Source organism: Herpailurus yagouaroundi, unplaced genomic scaffold (genome assembly GCF_014898765.1).
Source record: "Herpailurus yagouaroundi ecotype Mexico unplaced genomic scaffold, PumYag 190, whole genome shotgun sequence".
Taxonomy (NCBI): domain Eukaryota; kingdom Metazoa; phylum Chordata; class Mammalia; order Carnivora; family Felidae; genus Herpailurus; species Herpailurus yagouaroundi.
The window spans coordinates 11,816,027-11,833,193 of NW_024412421.1; the positions used below are offsets into that span (position 1 = coordinate 11,816,027).

Genomic DNA, 17,167 nt, shown 5'->3' on the forward strand with positions numbered 1-17,167 from the left:
AAACTTAAGCCAGATACAAGGATGGGGAAGTAGTTCTGTTTTTCAGCCAGAAATTGCTCTGTGATTGGGCTGACCCACTTTCTCACTTACCCTATTTTGAGTACCTTGCTCAGCCCTCTAGTTCCCCTTTTTATTCTTCCTGGTCAGACCCGGACCACCAGATAGTCTACTCTGCCTTAAACTTTGAAAGTGAGTCAAGGAGAGAATTAAGTAGCAGTTCTTAGAGATAAAAACATTAAGAAATATTGCCTCAGACTAAAAAAATGCCCCCAGATTTTTCTCAAGTGCTGTGGAAATGAAAGCAGAAAATTGCTCTGTGCCATTTCTGGGGCCCACTGCTATTAGAGACAGATGATAAACCTCACCAAATCAGCGCAGCACGCGATGGGCTGGAGCAGATGGACGTGGCTTGCCCTTTTTAAACAGAGCTAACATGGCAACGAGCTGATTGCTGCTAAATCAAACCCTGCCACTGAGCTCTCTTTCTGGAGGCCACCAGTTGAAAGGAGTAAATATAAATGCATATGTGAATGTGTCTCATGTTCCTTTACTTAGAATCCTCCAAAAAGGAGCCAAAAGGAACTAAGCAGCATGAACTTCCTCCCTCCTGCTTCATCGGCTGGGATGTGATCTCAGGTGAACCTAAGCTGTAGGCAGATTTGGGGTTTCAGAATCTCCCAATAAGGCCTGGTGTGTCCCCAGAATCAAAGCCGAGCTTTAATCTTAGCTGCACTGTTTCTTAGCTCAGGAATCTAAGCTGGTTCCTTTCTTCTCTGGTTTTTAGTTTGAGGGATAAGATCTATGTTATTTTTGGTGTTGCTTTCCTCCCATTCCGCCAACTGGATGAGTTTTTTGCTCGTTTTATTTTGTTTTTGGTAGTTGTATCTCCCTTGGTAACTGTGAGGCCTGGATGAAGAGAGGAGGAAGGGAACCTGGGGAGGGGAACAGGAGATCACAATAAAAAGCCTAAATAAGATGGAATGATGAAGAGGTGAGAGAAAAAGGAGAAAGAGTTATGGGACTGGTGGAAAGTTTGAGAAAGTCCTATGAGGGATCTGCCATGGCCACAGGATTCCCGAGAGGTGCTGCGAATTAGGAATCTGATCCTTTTAAATATATATCTTTAAAGATACATGTGAAGAATGGATTCTCTTCATAATTCCCAAGTTTAATTTTAGGGCTGGACAGCACAGAGATTGGCCCAGAGGGGCCATAGTTTATCTTCAGATTAAACATACCTGAACTTATTTTGACTTCATGGTGTTAAAACATAGGTATTGGGATATCCATTTTGTATATGAAAACTCAGAGAGATATAAACTATAAGATGAGATTATTAGGTGAGGGAATCAGGTTTTGAATCTGGGGCTGTCTAAATACCAATCTTTACTCTTCTCCATATCATGCTTCCTAGACACCTCGATTCCAAAAGAAGGTATATGACGAAAATAAATGACTGTTTTAAGTAATGGGAATTATTTCATGGGGAAGCCTTTTGTTCAATAGTGGAGGGCAAATGTTCAGCTTTGGGCCATAACTGGTTCATTACCAGACATGCATTCATCAGTGCGTGCATTGGCTCAACCAGCAAATGTTTGTCTTTTGCAACACGTATTGTAAGGACCTAGGGAGACAAATATAAATAAAAAAAGAGAGGTGATCTCTGTTCTCATGGAGCTTGTAGCCCTAGTGGGGAGACAGGCACTCATCTACTAATAAGTTCATAAATACATATAGACCAACTATTTGAAAGAAAAGGATGTGGTTTTTTGAGAGCCCGTACTGAAGTAACCTGAGATTGGGAAAGACATGGAGATGTGCTTTCAAACTTTTCCTATTGGGAATGCTTTTTCCTCTCTTTTGTTCACAATACCCATTGGCTGTCTTTTTTTGTTGTTGTTCACTGTATTCATATTTAGTGCCTAGAATAATGCCAGGCACACAATAGGTAAAGTCCTGCATTTGTGTAAGTTGGATTCTAGTGGAGGAGATAAACAGCAAACAGGGAAACCAATATATAATGTATTTTCAGATGGTAATAAGTGAGATGAAGGAAAATAAGGAAAGTAAGTGGAAGAGTAACCAAGGGTGTTACCTTTTTTTTTATTTTTGAGAGAGAGAGAGAGAAAGAGGAAGAGGGAATGCAAACGGGGGAGGGGCAGAGAGAGAGAGAGGGAGACAGAGGATCTGAAGCAGGCTCTACACTGTCAGCACAGAGCCCACTGTGGGGCTTGAACTCACAAACTGTGAGATCGTGATGTGAGCTGAAGTCAAAGGCTTAACCTACTGAACCACTCAGGTGTCCTTGGTGTTGTTTTTGAAAGGATGTTTGGATAGCACATCTGAGAAGGTGATACTGAAGGGAGACACCTGAAGGAGGGTTAGGACTGAAACACGCAATACAGGCTGAACAGTATTTCATACCAAAAAATTAGTAAAAGCAAAGCCTCCAAGACAGGTGTATTTTTAATTGCTCAAGGAACAAGGCAGCTAACATGTTTGGGCGGTGTGAGTTATGGGGAACGTCACAGAAAATGCAGTTGGAGAGATGTTCAATGGCCACTTTGTAGACGTACCATGGTGAAGAATTTGTATCTCATTCTTAATATGATAGGAAACATTTGGGTACTTTTGAGCAGGAGAGTTACTTGATCTAACGCACACACATACATATGGATATGTGTGTATATATATCTACACACACACATTTCCTAGGAATAGACTGTTTCCGTTATTGGGTGCATCCTACCAACCGGCATAAATCAAAATGTCTTAGATCAAATATGTACCCCTATGGCATAATGTAAATGATGAAGGGAAGGGATCTCATTTTGTCATTTTCTTTTCAAATATCAAGTTGTGTTAAAGGAAACATTTTTCTCAATCACAGGTACAGATGGGAGGAATGAGTGACATCTTGATGTCCTCTCTTTGATAAGTCTTCTCCCTTGGTAGCTTCCAGTGTACTTTTAGGAACAAGCTTCAATTTATCTTTTACAGAGTGGATTTGTGTCCTGGAGCGAGCAGAGCTGCATTTAAAAGTATGCTAGCTTCCAGCTTGAGATTCTCAGAGGAGCAGCAAAGCAAAGAACAGAACATTGCCCTGAATGTTTGGAGAGCTCAGATGGGGGCTTAGCCATCAAATGTAACTGTCACCAGCACAGCCCCTTGCCTGTGAGTTTCTGAAACATTTCTTACATTTATGCATTTGTTTGATCTGTTGAACAATCCAGTGTGATAATTGGGGTAAGAATATTTGTTCCAGTTTTACTGATGGATAACATGAGGCTTAAAGAGGTGAAGTAAATGGCTAGAAATTAAGGCACATACATAAATTTGCTGACCAAATTGATACATGTAAAATTCTTGATACATGGATAGACACAGAGTAGGGTCTCAATAATTTTAATCTCCTTACCCTATTGGCCACAGTATATTTATATATGAGTCATTGTCTATGTGTATATAGGCATTCTTTTAAAAATATTTATTTTATTTTTTGTTAAAAAATCCAGTATAGTTAACAGAGTTACATTGGTTTCAGGTGTACAATATAATGATTCAACAATTCTGTACATTACTCAGGGCTCATCGTGGTAGTGTGCTCATAAGCCCCTTTATTTTATTCATCCTCTACCCACCTCCCTTCTGAGAACTACCAGTTGGTTCTCTGTCTTTAAGGTTCTGGGATTTTTTGGTGTCTTTTTTTCTTTGTTCATTAGTTTTCTTTCTTTCTTTTTTTTTTCATTAGTTTTATTTCTTAAATTGGTGAGAGGTGGCTGGGAGGCTCAGTCAGTTAAGCATCCGAATCTTGATTTTGGCTCAGGTCAAGATCTTGTAATTTGTGAGTTAAAGCTCCACATTGGGATCCACACAGAGAGTGTGGAGCCTGCTTGGGATTCTCTCTTTCTCCCTCTCTCCCTGCCCCTCCCATGTGCTCTTGTGCTTTCTCTCTCTCTTTCAAAAGAAATAAACTTAAAAAAATAAAAAAATTGCACACATGGATGAAATCATCTGATATTTGTCTTTCTCTGACTTATTTCACTTTGCATTATACCTTCTAGATCCATCCGTATTATTGCAAATGGCAAGATTTAATTCTTTTTTATGGCTGAATAATATTCCATTATATAGATATATATACCACATCTCTATCCGTTCATCTATGGATGGATACTTGGGTTGCTTCCATATCTGGGATATTGTAAAGCTTTATTTAAAAAATTAAAAAAAATGTTTCTTTATCTTTTATAAAGAGACAGAGAGCAAGTGGGGGAGGGAGACACAGAATCCAAAGCAGGCTCCAGGCTCTGAGCTGTCACCACAGAGCCCAGAGCCGGGGCTCGAACCCATGACCTGTGAGATCATGACCTGAGCCGAAGTTGGATGCTTAACTGACTGAGCCACCCAGGTACCCCTTGGCTGTTGTAAATAATGCTGAAATAAACATAGGGAGGTTTTTTGAATCCGTGTTTTCATATTTTTTGGGTAAATGGAATTTTGTATTTTTTTGAGTAGTGGAATTACTGGATCATATGACTTTTACTTTTTTGAGGAGCCTCCATATTGTTTTCCATCTTCTAGGCAGTCTTTAGTGACTTGGCTTTGTCTTTGGTTTCTGTGCTTTATCTCCATGATAATTTCAGCAGCACACTGACAGAAAATTCTTTTACGTTAGGGAATTTGCTTTCCTAAGACTTCAGTGTTTTCTAGCTTTCCCTTGGATGTATTCCATGTGGCATTTTGAAGCTCTTGGAAAATATAAAACTGCTAATATTGAGGAACACAGAATTTCCAGCATTGCTATACTTCTCCTTGGGAATCATGATGCTGGTTCTTGAAGCATTAAAAGATCCTAGAAATTCTTGGAGAATTTCTGTATAGAATACATGGAACACTAAAATCAACTTAAGATACTTTAAATTTCATGTGTCTTCTTTTCTTTTTTTTTTAATATGAAATTTATTGTCAAATTGGTTTCCATACAACAGCCAGTGCTGATCCCAACAGGTGCCCCCCCCCCATGCCCATCACCCACTTTCCCCTCCCTCCCACCCCCCAACAACCCTCAGTTTATTCTCAGTTTTTAAGAGTCTTTTATGGTTTGGCTCCCTCCCTAACTTTTTTTTCCCTTTCCCTCCCCCATGGTCTTCTGTTAAGTTTCTCAGGATCCTCATGTGTCTTCTTTTCAAACAAACATTGTTTAACCATACATAAAATGCACAACTTCTTAACAAACTAAGAGTTCAGCACTTGTTGAAATCTCGAGGCCTTTTGGAGATTTTTTTTTAAGGGAGGAGGGGAGTTTAAACTTTGAGGCTACCCAGAATGAATACTTTCTGTTGAGAATAGGTTCACTATTATATATAATGTAGGAGTGCCTCATGTTTCAGAAGCTGAAGGTGGTTGGGTTAAGGAATTGGGGGGAATCTTTCTTTCCCCACTTGGGCATCCAAGACACCTGTTGTTTTTTTTTTTAATTTTTTTTCAACGTTTTTTATTTATTTTTGGGACAGAGAGAGACAGAGCATGAACGGGGGAGGGGCAGAGAGAGAGGGAGACACAGAATCGGAAACAGGCTCCAGGCTCCGAGCCATCAGCCCAGAGCCCGATGCGGGGCTCGAACTCACGGACCGCGAGATCGTGACCTGGCTGAGGTCGGACGCTTAACCGACTGCGCCACCCAGGTGCCCCAAGACACCTGTTTTATGGAATCTATTAACAAGGACTTTTCCTTCTCCCCCTTGTCTTTATTTCTTCTCATCCTCTCCTCCCTTCTTATGTTTCTTCCTTTTTCCCCCCTATTCCTCCTCCACCTTCTCTTTTGTTTGTAATCTTGAGGGAGTTATACAAGTGTTGAAGAGCAGTTTAGAAACTCCTGATTACAACAGCTGAGGGAAGAGTCCTTTATGGTGGTATCAGCTGTCCAGAGACTTCTGGTTGCTAGTGAGTGGTGTAGTCTTCAGACTAATCCTACCAAATAAACTTGGCTGTGTTTTACTGATCTGTAGCCACCCTTGCTTCCTATCCATTTTCCTACCTTTGCTCTCCACTTCCTGTTGATTGTGTGAGGTGTAGTGTATCATTCCAATAAGTTCTTGTAAGTTAGAATTGGTTCCTGAGACATGTAATCAAGAATACTGGCTGGTAGACTGAATAACGGCAGTTTCTGTACTTACCTGACTATCCTTATTTGACTTAGCCTATAAGAACTGATTTACATTCCAGCTCTTAGATGGAGCCTTCTAAGGCTGCCTCATTTTGTGTTGATTTTATGTTCCTTGAGTTTACATGGCCTTACACTTTTTAACATTTTATCATGTCACGCCTTGTAATTTTTTCTACCTTTTTGGTTAGGTTTATTCCTAGGTATTTTATGGTTTTTGGTGCAGTTGTAAGTGGGATAGATTCCTTGATTTCTCTTTCTGCTGCTGCTGCATTATTGGTGTATAGAAATGCAACTGATTTCTGTACATTGTTTTTATATCCTGCGGCTTTGCTGAATTCATGTATCAGTTCTAGAAGTTTTTTTGGTAGAGTCTTTTGGGTTTTACACGTAGAGTATCATGTCATCGGGGAAGAGTGAAAGTTTGACTTCTTCCTTGCCAATTTGTATGCCTTTTATTTCTTTTTGTTGTCTGATTACTGAGGCTAAGGATTCCAGTACTATGTTGAACAACAGTGGTGTGCCTGGTAATATTTTCTAACCGAATTAAGTTAATTTATTTCAAATTCCTCATTCCATCAAAAGTCCCTCAAGGGCAAGTTCTCTCTCCCACTCTCTCATGCTCATTTTCGTTCTTTTCCTTTCTCCCAGATAGAACTGTGGAGGCTGAGCACACCACAGATTTGAAGTTCAGAAAATTATTGTTTTTCTTTAATTGATGTGTGTCAGAGTGCTTCGTTGATTAACAAAAAATTAAGCCTGTGTAACCCTGTGTGGGGGATGACTATAGTTGGCTTTGTAGCTCAACTGAACAAGGACCATAAGAAACTGGCAGGCTTGAGCATGGGCTCTAGAGCAGACAGAGCTGGATTTGATCTTGGAAATTTGTAACTTCTATCTCTGTGACCTTAGACTGGCTTTAATTTGTTCACTCATACATGGTTTGAACAACACTTTCTTTCCAGAATAGATAAGAAGATGAAATAAAGTAATAAAAATAACGTAAAGCCCCTAAAGCACATACTGAGAACTCAGTAAATTTTGGCCTTTTCATTGATGAATGTATTTATCATCAAGTTGATACATGGTTTGTCAGAAAATTGAGTGCTTGGAATGAGTTAATACAAGTCAAATATTAAGGCATCTGCAACTCTTGATCTCAGGGTCATGAGTTCAAGCCCCACGTTGGCTGTAGAGCCTACTTAACATATTAAAAGCAACAAAGTGAAAATTTTACTGTCCTTCAGCCCTTATCTACCTGAAGTAAGTATTTCTGGGGTCCTGTAGGTAAAAGGTTGACAAACTAGGACATTTCTAGGAATGAAGAACTAGGATATTGGAGAGTTGCACTGTGGAGAGTGAGTCTTGATTTACGTTGCCCTTAGAAGTAAGACCAGAAACGATGGGTGCTGATTACAGTGAAGAAGATTTTAGGACATTAGGAAAGACTTTCTCACTTGATTGTATGAACACTGAATGGGCAACTGGAGATGCTCAATTAGAAACTGCATTAACACTTGGCAAATGTATGGTACTCTTTCTGCAGATTCTCTACTTACCCGCATGACTGCTCATTATGTAGAATAAACAGTTCGCTGGAATCATGAAATCCTTATGGGCCAGTGCACCTCTGGAAGTTGTCCAGCACAAATATTTTAGATGTCTCCCTTTCACTTTTCAGACTTTCCTGATTGCATGCAATCCTGAGTCAAAGGGGCTTATTTGAATTGTCATATGATGCCCTGTCCCCTCACCCCCGCCCCTACCTGCTTCCCTCAGTCACATGTATTTACACAGGAGTGTGTTTGGAATTGAGGCTGCATCTCAGAACAATGGGCTATATTTGCCTTGTTTACTGACATAACTTTGCATTACCTCAGAGTCTGCTATCATGCCTGGCCAGGGTGTTTTGTGGGAATTGCCGATAAGATGACTTCTGCACCTGCTGGTGTCACTCACCCTTTAACATGATGGAAGAAAAATGTTGAAAATGCTAAGATGCTTGTTACTCTACATCTTGGGCTGTCTGTGGATGGGGCCCATTATTGGAAACTGCTTTCTGATTCTACTAAAACTGTCTCCACTCTAAAGTAGCCTTATATCATTGCTTATTTTCCTTCTCCATCTTCAGGGTCAGCATTTCTTTGTCCATGTAAGATGGGGGCAGGAGAGGAACTCATTTATTGGGCATTGTATTAGGTGTTTTATATCTGTTATCAAATTCAGAGCCCTAGTCCACCCCACGTGGAGTCTTTGTGACTCCCCATTCTACAGCTGGGTGTCAGTGGAGTTGAATAAGTTGCCAAAGACACAAATCTAGTAGGTGGTGGAGATAAGCACACATATTTTCTGATTATACATAGAAGAGTCAATTTTGCTTGCCACTAAAAACTCCAATACGGGAATCAGATCCTCTTTAAAACAAAGCCTACACCCAATCATCAGTTCAAATATATCCCTTCTTTTTGTGATAAACATTAGTAGATGACTTAGCCTGCTTAAAAAGACCTAAAGAAGGGCACCTGGATAGCTCAGTTGGTTAAGTGTCCAACTCTTGATCTTGGCTCAGGTCATGATCTCACAGTTTGTGAGTTTGAGCGCTCTGTTGGGCTCTGTGCTGGCAGCATGGAGCCTGCTTGGGATTTTCTCTTTTCTCTCTCTCTATCGCTCTGCTCCTTCCCTGCTTGCTGGTGTGCTCTCTCTCAAAAATAAATAAATAAACATTAAAAAAAGAAAGACTTAAAGAAAGTTACTTTTGATCCCTAGGGCCCCCATGGGTCATCATTTGTTGAAGGAATAAGGGTGTGTGTGTGTGTGTGTGTGTGTGTGTGTGTGTGTGTGTGTTGTGTTGTGTGTTGTATGTGTGCATGATATCAGCTCTAAGTTTCCTTCTTTGTTAGGTGTTTGAAGCTCAGAGAGGCCAAGCAGCATGATCCAGATCAGTTTTCCCATGTGTATGACAGAATGCTCATCTCATCTGGATTAAGTGAGCTATATGTTTAAAACACTTTTCACATACTAGATGTTTAAAAATATGCATTAATGTTCCTTTGTTGCAACCACCTTTATAAACGTGTGTATTTTTCTTTTCTTTACATTAAGACACTCTGTTAAAATATCAGGTATGAAATACAAACAGGGAAAATGTTATTTTTATAATAAATTTGTAAAACTATAGGGCTCTTCAGATTTTTTGTTTTATCTTGTATAAGTTTTGGTAAATTGTATTTTTCAAAAAATGTATCTGTTTCATCCAACTTGTTAGATACATTGGCATAAAGTTGTCCATATATTCTCTTATCATTCTTTAACATCTTTATAGATCTGCAGTGATATTTCCTCTTTATTCCTGATATACATATAATTTATGTTCCCTCTCTTTCTTTCTTTTTTTTCCACTCCCATCACTCTTTTCAAAAATTAAAAAAAATTTTTTGTTTACTTATTTTAAATATAATTTATCATTCAGTTAGCTAACATACAGTGTATACAGTGCTCTTGGCTTTAGGTGTAGATTCCCATGATTCATCGCTTACATACAACACCCAGTGCTCATCCCAACAAGTGCCCTCCTCAATGCCCATCACCCATTTTCACCTCTTCCCTGCCTCCCCTCCCCCACACGGCATCAACCCTCAGTTTGTTCTCTGTATTTAAGGGTCTCTTATGGTTTGCCTCCCTCTTTGTTTGAAACTCTTTTTTTCCCTTCCCTTCCCCCATGGTCTTCTGTTAAGTTTCTCAAGTTCTACATATGAGTGAAAACATATATCTATCTTTCTCTGACTGATTTCACTTAGCATAATACCCTCCAGGTCCAACCATGTTGTTGCAAATGGCAGGATTTCATTCTTTCTCATTGCCAAATAGTATTCCATTGTATATATAAACCACATTTTCTTTATTCATTCATCAGTTGATGGACATTTGGGCTCTTTCCATAATTTGTTGAAAGTGCTGCTATAAACATTGGAATACATGTGCCCTATTAATCAGCACTCCTGTATCATTTGGATAAATTCCTAGTAGTGCTATTTCTGTGTTGTAGGGTAATTCTATTTTTAATTTTTTGAGGAACCTCCACACTGTTTTCCAGAGTGACTGCACCAGTTTGCATTCCCAGCAACAGTCCAAGAGGGCTCTTGTTTCTCCACATCCTCGCCAACATCTACTGTTTCTTGAATTGTTAACTTTAGTCATTCTGACTGGTGTGAAGTACTGGTGTGAAGTAGTATTTCAATGTGGTTTTTGATTTGTATTTTCCTGATGATGAGTGGTGTTGAGCATCTTTTCATGGGTCTGTTGGACATCTGGATGTCTTCTTTGGAAGATTGGGCTTCCTCAAAAGCCCAGTTTGGCTAGTTTTCTGTCCTTTATGTGTTTTAGTAGCTTGATATGTGTCCTGCACTTGTGAGCACTGTATTGAAAAGAGGTCATATGCTGTCCAGGGTCTGGCCCTTCAGGAGGTGTTTTTGGAGTGTGTTGTGTGCTGTCTGTTGTTGTGCTTTATCTCCCTACTCATAGTGGTGGTTTGGACCTTCCACTGGGTGTGCTTTGATTTGTTTGTTGAAGTAACCCTGTAAAATATTTAAAAAGAGAGGGGTGGTGGAGGAAGCCTTATCCCATACAAAGAAATGACAGGGGAGGGAAAAAGAAAAGAAGAAAAAAATATTGACCAGGCAAAGAATCAGAGAAACTATATGGCTTAATTCAGAGAGAGACAGGAAAATAAAGAAGGAGATACAGAAGAGTAAAAAGAATAGATTGATAATATCTGCTTAGCCTAAATTTCCATCAACTGATGAATGGATAAAGAAATTGTGGTTTATATACACAATGGAATACTACGTGGCAATGAGAAAGAATGAAATATGGCCCTTTGTAGCAACGTGGATGGAACTGGAGAGTGTGATGCTAAGTGAAATAAGCCATACAGAGAAAGACAGATACCATATGGTTTCACTCATATGTGGATCTTGAGAAACTTAACAGAAACCCATGGGGGAGGGGAAGGAAAAAAAAAAGAGGTTAGAGTGGGAGAGAGCCAAAGCATAAGAGACTGTTAAAAACTGAGAACAAACTGAGGGTTGATGGGGGGTGGGAGGGAGGGGAGGGTGGGTGATGGGTATTGAGGAGGGCACCTTTTGGGATGAGCACTGGGTGTTGTATGGAAACCAATTTGACAATAAATTTCATATATTAAAAAAAAAAAAAGATAATGTCTACTTAAACAAACCAACAACCAAAATAGAGAAGGGAAGAAATAAGAGGAAGAAAAGGAATTGGAAAATATATATATAAAATAAGAATTGACCAAGAATCAAATCAGATGCAAAGCCACTGGACTGATACCTGATGGTGCCTTGGAACCGGGGGGGCTGCGCTCCTCTGGAGGGGGGTCTACCGGGCGTGGTCAGTGTCAATCTCTGGCCCGTAGATATGCAGTTACCAGGCACAGAGGGGCGTGGTTTGGTGTAGGCAGGTTCCACCTCAACTGTGGGCCTGCTGTCCTGATCCTTGAAGCCTCACCTTATTGGTAATGGGGAGAAAAATGGAGACACCCCCGGTCTTTCCTCCCGGGATTGGGTGACCCAAACCACTCTGTTGAGGCCGTCCTCACAGTAATGTGTGGGCATGAGTTAACCTCACTCCAGTCACTCGCACGTCTCAGGCACTCACCTGGGATTCAAACCCTAATGTCTTAAAGGATCCTGGTCCATACACACTGGTTCTGGGGTAGTGCCACTCTGCCCAGACAGTTGACAAAGGGCCTCTGGCTGGTGGGTGCCTGGAGGGTCTTTTGCCCTTGGAGCGTTTATATACCTTCTTCCCACAGCACTCAAGGGATGGTTCTGCTCTCTCCATCTGTGCCTCTGAGCTGGCTACCAAGCCCAGGGCTGCCCCTCCCCCTCCAGGCACATGTATAGAGCTGCAGGCCCCAGTCTGAAGAAAGCCTCGCAACTCTGGATTGAGTTAGAAATTGATTCTTTCTCCATTTTTTCCGTTTTCTGGTCCATGGTTTTTCTTTTGTCCAGATACAATCCTAACACTTCCACAGCCTCTCTTTCTCTTCCTTTTGTCTCTCCACAGAAGGAGATCCTTCCCCTCTGTGCCTTTGCCACCCATTTTATCTCTCCCAATTGGTAGTCACACACCTATGGCCTGCCAAGTTGTCCGCACGAGCCCCTGGAGATGTTTCTGTCACTCTGCAGCCCGGATTCCTGGAATTTGAAGTCTTCTGACTTCAGTACTGCTGTGTTTGAGGGACGAGGGAACTTTAGGTCCCCTCTCTACAACTAAACCTGTGTATTTATTTATTTTTTTAATTTTATTTTTTATTTTTTAAAGTTTACCTCCAAATTAGTTAGCATATAGTGCAACAATGATTTCAGGAGTAGATTCCTTAATGCCCCTTACCCATTTAGCCCATCCCCCCTCCCACAATCCCTCCAGCAACCCTCAGTTTGTTCTCCATATTTATGAGTCTCTTTTGTTTTGTCCCCCTCCCTGTTTTTATATTATTTTTGTTTTCCTTCCCTTATGTTCATCTGTTTTGTCTCTTAAAGCCCTCATATGAGTGAAGTCATATGATTTTTGTCTTTCTCTGACTGACTAATTTCACTGAGCATAATATCCTCCAGTTCCATCCACGTAGTTGCAAATGGCAAGATTTCATTCTTTTTGATTGCCAAGTAATACTCTAGTGTGTGTGTGTATGTGTGTGTGTGTGTGTGTGTGTGTGTGTGTGTGTGTATACTACATCTTTATCCATTCATCCACTGATGGACATTTGGGCTCTTTTCATACTTTGGCTATTGTTGATAGTGCTGCTAGAAACATGGGGGTGCATGTGTCCCTTCAGAACAGCACACCTGTATCCCATGCATAAATGCCTAGTAGTGCAATTGCTGGGTCGTAAGGTAGTTTTATTTTTAATTTCTTGAGGAACCTCCATACTCTTTTCCAGAGTGGCTGCACCATCTTGCATTGCCACCAACAATACAAAAGAGATCCTCTTTCTCTGCATCCTCCCCAACATCTGTTGTTGCCTGAGTTGCTAATGTTAGCCATTCTGACAGGTATAAGGTGGTATCTCATTGAAATTTTGATTTGTATTTCCCTGATGATGAGTGATGTTGAACATGTTTTCATGTGTCGGTTGGCCATCTGGGTGTCTTCCTTGGAGAAGTGTCTATTCATGTCTTTTGCCCATTTCTTCACTGAATTATTTGTTTTTTGGGTGTTGAGTTTAAGTTTTTATAGATTTTGGATACTAACTCTTTATGTGATATGTCATTTGCAAATATCTTCTCCCATTCCGTCAGTTGCCTTTTAGTTTTGCTGATTGTTTCCTTCGCTGTGCAGAAGCTTTTTATTGTGACAAGGTCCCAGCAGTTCATTTTTGCTTTTATTTCCCTTACCTCCAGAGATGTGTTGAGTAAGAAATTGCTGAGGGCAAGATGACAGAGGTTTTTGCCTGCTTTCTCCTCGAGGATTTTGATGGCTTCCTGTCTTACATTTAGGTCTTTCATCCATTTTGAGTTTATTTTTGTGTATGGTGTAAGAAAGTGGTCCAGGTTCATTCTTCTGCATGTCACTGTCCAGTTTTCTCAGCACCACTTGCTGAAGAGACCATCTTTATTCCATTGGGTGTTCTTTCCTGCTTTGTCAAAGATTAGTTGGCCATACGTTTGAGGGTCCACTTCTGAGTTCTCTATTCTATTCCATTGATTTGAGTGTCTGTTCTTGTGCCAGTACCATACTGTCTTGATGATTACAGCTTTGTAGTATAGCTTGAAGTCTGGGGTTGTGATGCCTCCTGCTTTGGTTTTCTTTTTCAAGATTGCTTTGGCTATTTGGGGTCTTTTCTGGTTCCATACAAATTTTAGGATTGTTTGTTCTAGCTCTGTGAGAATGCTGTTGTTACTTTGATAGGGATCGCATTGAATATGTAGATTGCTTTGGGCAGTATTGACATTTTAACAATATTTGTTCTTCCTATCCAGGAGCATGGAACCTTTTTCCATTTCTTTGTGTCTTCTTCAATTTCTTTCATAAGCTTTCCATAGTTTTCAGTGTATAGATTTTTCAACTCTTTGGTTAGATTTATTTCCAAGTATCTTACGGTTTTTGGTGCAACTGTAAATTGGATCGATTCCTTGATTTCTCTTTCTGTCCCTTCATTGTTGGTGTATAGGAATGCAACCGATTTCTGTGCATTGATTTTATATCCTGCAACTTTGCTGAATTCATGAATTAGTTCTAGCAGTTTTTTGGTGAAATCTTTTGGGTTTTCCATATCGAGTATCACGTCATCTGCGAAGAGTGAAAGTTTGACCCCCTCCTGGCCAATTTGGATGTCTTTTATTTCTTTGTGTTTTCTGATTGCAGAGGCTAAGACTTCCAATACTATGTTGAGTAACAGTGGTGAGAGTGGACATCCCTGTCTTGTTCCTGACCTTAGGGGAAAAGCTCTCAGTTTTTCCCCATTGAGGATGATATTAGTGTTGGGTCGCTTGTATATGGCTTTTATCATCTCGAGGTATGTTCCTTCTATCCCTACTTTCTTGAGGGTTTTTACCAAGAAAGGGTGCTGTATTGTGTCAAATGCTTTCTCTGCATCTATTGAGAGGATCATATGGTTCTTGTCCTTTCTTTTATTGATGTGATGAATCACGTTGATTGTTTTGCGGATATTGAACCAGCCCTGCATCCCAGGTATAACTCCCACTTGGTCGTGGTGAATAATTTTTTTAATGTATCGTGGATCCGGTTGGCTAATATCTTGTTGAGGATTTTTGCATCCATTGTTCATCAGGGAAATTGGTCTATAGGTCTCTTTTTTAGTGGGGTCTCTGTCTGGTTTTGGAATCAGGGTAATGCTGCCTTCATAGAAAGAGTTTGGAAGTTTTCCTTCCGTCTATTTTTTTGGAACAGTTTCAAGAGAATAGGTGTTAACTCTTCCTTAAATGTTTGGTAGAATTCCCCTGGAAAGCCATCTGGCCCTGGACTCTAGTTTTTTGGCAGATTTTTGATTACTAATTGGATTTCCTTACTGGTTATGGGTCTGTTCAAATTTTCTATTTCTTCCTGTTTCAGTTTTGGTAGTGTGTATGTGTCTAGGAATTTGTCCATTTCTTCCAGGTTGCCCGTTTTATTGGCATATAATTGCTCATAATAGCCTCTTATTATTGTTTTTATTTTTGTTGTGTTGGTTGTGATTTCTCCTCTTTCATTTTTGATTTTATTTATTTGGGTCCTTTCCTTTTTCTTTTTGATCAAACTGGCTAGTGGTTTATCAATTTTCTTAATTCTTTCAAAGAACCAGCTTCTGGTTCTACTGGTTTTTTTTTTTTTTTTGGTTTCAGTAGCATTAATTTCTGCTCTAATCTTTATTATTTCCTGCCTTCTGCTGTTTTGTGGTTTTATTTGCTGTTTTTTTCTAGCTCCTTAAGGCGTAAGGTTAGTTGGTGTATCTGAGGTCTTTCTTCCTTCTTTAGGAAGGCCTGGATTGCTATATACGTTCCTCTTATGACTACCTTTGCTGCGTCCCTGAGGTTTTGGGTTGTGGTGCTATCATTTTCATTGACTTCCATATACTTTTTAATTTCTTCTTTAACTGCTTGGTTAGCCCATTCATTCTTTAGTAGGATGTTCTTCAGTCTCCAAGTATTTGTTACCTTTCCAAATTTTTTCTTGTGGTTGATTTCGAGTTTCATAGCACTGTGGCCTGAAAATATGCACGGTATGATCTCGATCTTTTTGTACTTACTTACGGCTGATTTGTGTCCTGGTATATGGTCTATTCTGTAGAACATTCCATGTGCACTGGAGAAGAATGTATATTCTGCTGCTTCAGAATGAAATGTTCTGCATATATCTGTTAAGTCATCTGGTCCAATGTGTCATTCAAAGCCATTGTTTCCTTGTTGATTTTTGATTAGATGATCTGTCTATTGCTGTGTGTGGGGTGTTGAAGTCTCCTACTATTATGGTATTACTGTTGATGAGTTTCTTTATGTTTGTGATTAATTGATTTATATATTTGGGTGCTCTCACATTTGGCGCATAAATGTTTACAATTGTTAGGTCTTCTTGGTCTATAGACCCCTTGATTATGATATAATTCCCTTCTGCATCTCTTGATACAGTCTTTATTTTAAAGTCTAGATTGTCTGATATAAGTACGGCTACTCCGGCTTTCTTTTGTTGACCATTAGCATGATAGATGGTTCTCCATCCCCTTATTTTCAATCTGAAGGTGTCTTTAGGTCTAAAGTGGGTCTTTTGTAAACAGCATATGGATGGGTCTTGTTTTCTTATCCATTCTATGGATATCCATTTTCTTATCCATTCTATGTCTTTTGATTGGGGCATTGAGTCCATTGACGTTTAGAGTGAGTACTGAAAGATATGAATTTATTGCCATTATGATGTTTGTAGAGTTGGAGTTTCTGGTGGTGTTTTCTGGTCCTTTCTAATCTTTTGTTGCTTTTGGTGTGTGTGTGTGTATATGTATATATATATATATATATATACACACACACACACACACATATATATACATATATATGTGTATATTTATATAAATATACACATATATGTGTGTGTGTGTGTGTGTGTGTGTGTGTGTATTTCATCTTTTCTCCCCTCAGAGAGTCCCCCTTAAAATTTCTTGCAGGGCTGGTTTAGTGGTCACAAACTCCTTTGATTTTTGTTTGTCTGGGAAACTTTTTACCTCTCCTTCTATTTTGAATGACAGCCTTGCTGGATAAAGAATTCTTGACTGCATATTTTTCTGATTCAGCACACTGAATATATCCCACCACTCCTTTCTGGCCTGCCAAGTTTCTATGGATAGGTCTGCTGCAAACCTGATTGGTCTTCCCCTTGTAGGTTAGGGGCTTTTTTTCCCTTGCTGCTTTCATGGTTCTCTCCTTGCCTGAGTATTTTGTGAGTTTGACTACGATATGCCTTGTTGATGGTTGGTTTTTGTTGAATCTA

At 39.8% G+C, this 17,167-nt stretch overlaps 1 long non-coding RNA gene across 1 annotated transcript in view; it reads left to right on the top strand.

Annotated features, from left to right (window-relative positions):
- The first annotated feature begins 3,007 nt into the window (after nt 1–3,007).
- Nucleotides 3,008–17,167, top strand: part of LOC121045391 (uncharacterized) — an 84,366-nt gene continuing 70,206 nt past the window's right edge. The window contains exon 1 of the long non-coding RNA XR_005797727.1: nt 3,008–3,174. This is a non-coding gene — a long non-coding RNA (uncharacterized LOC121045391). The remainder of the gene's footprint in view (nt 3,175–17,167) is intronic.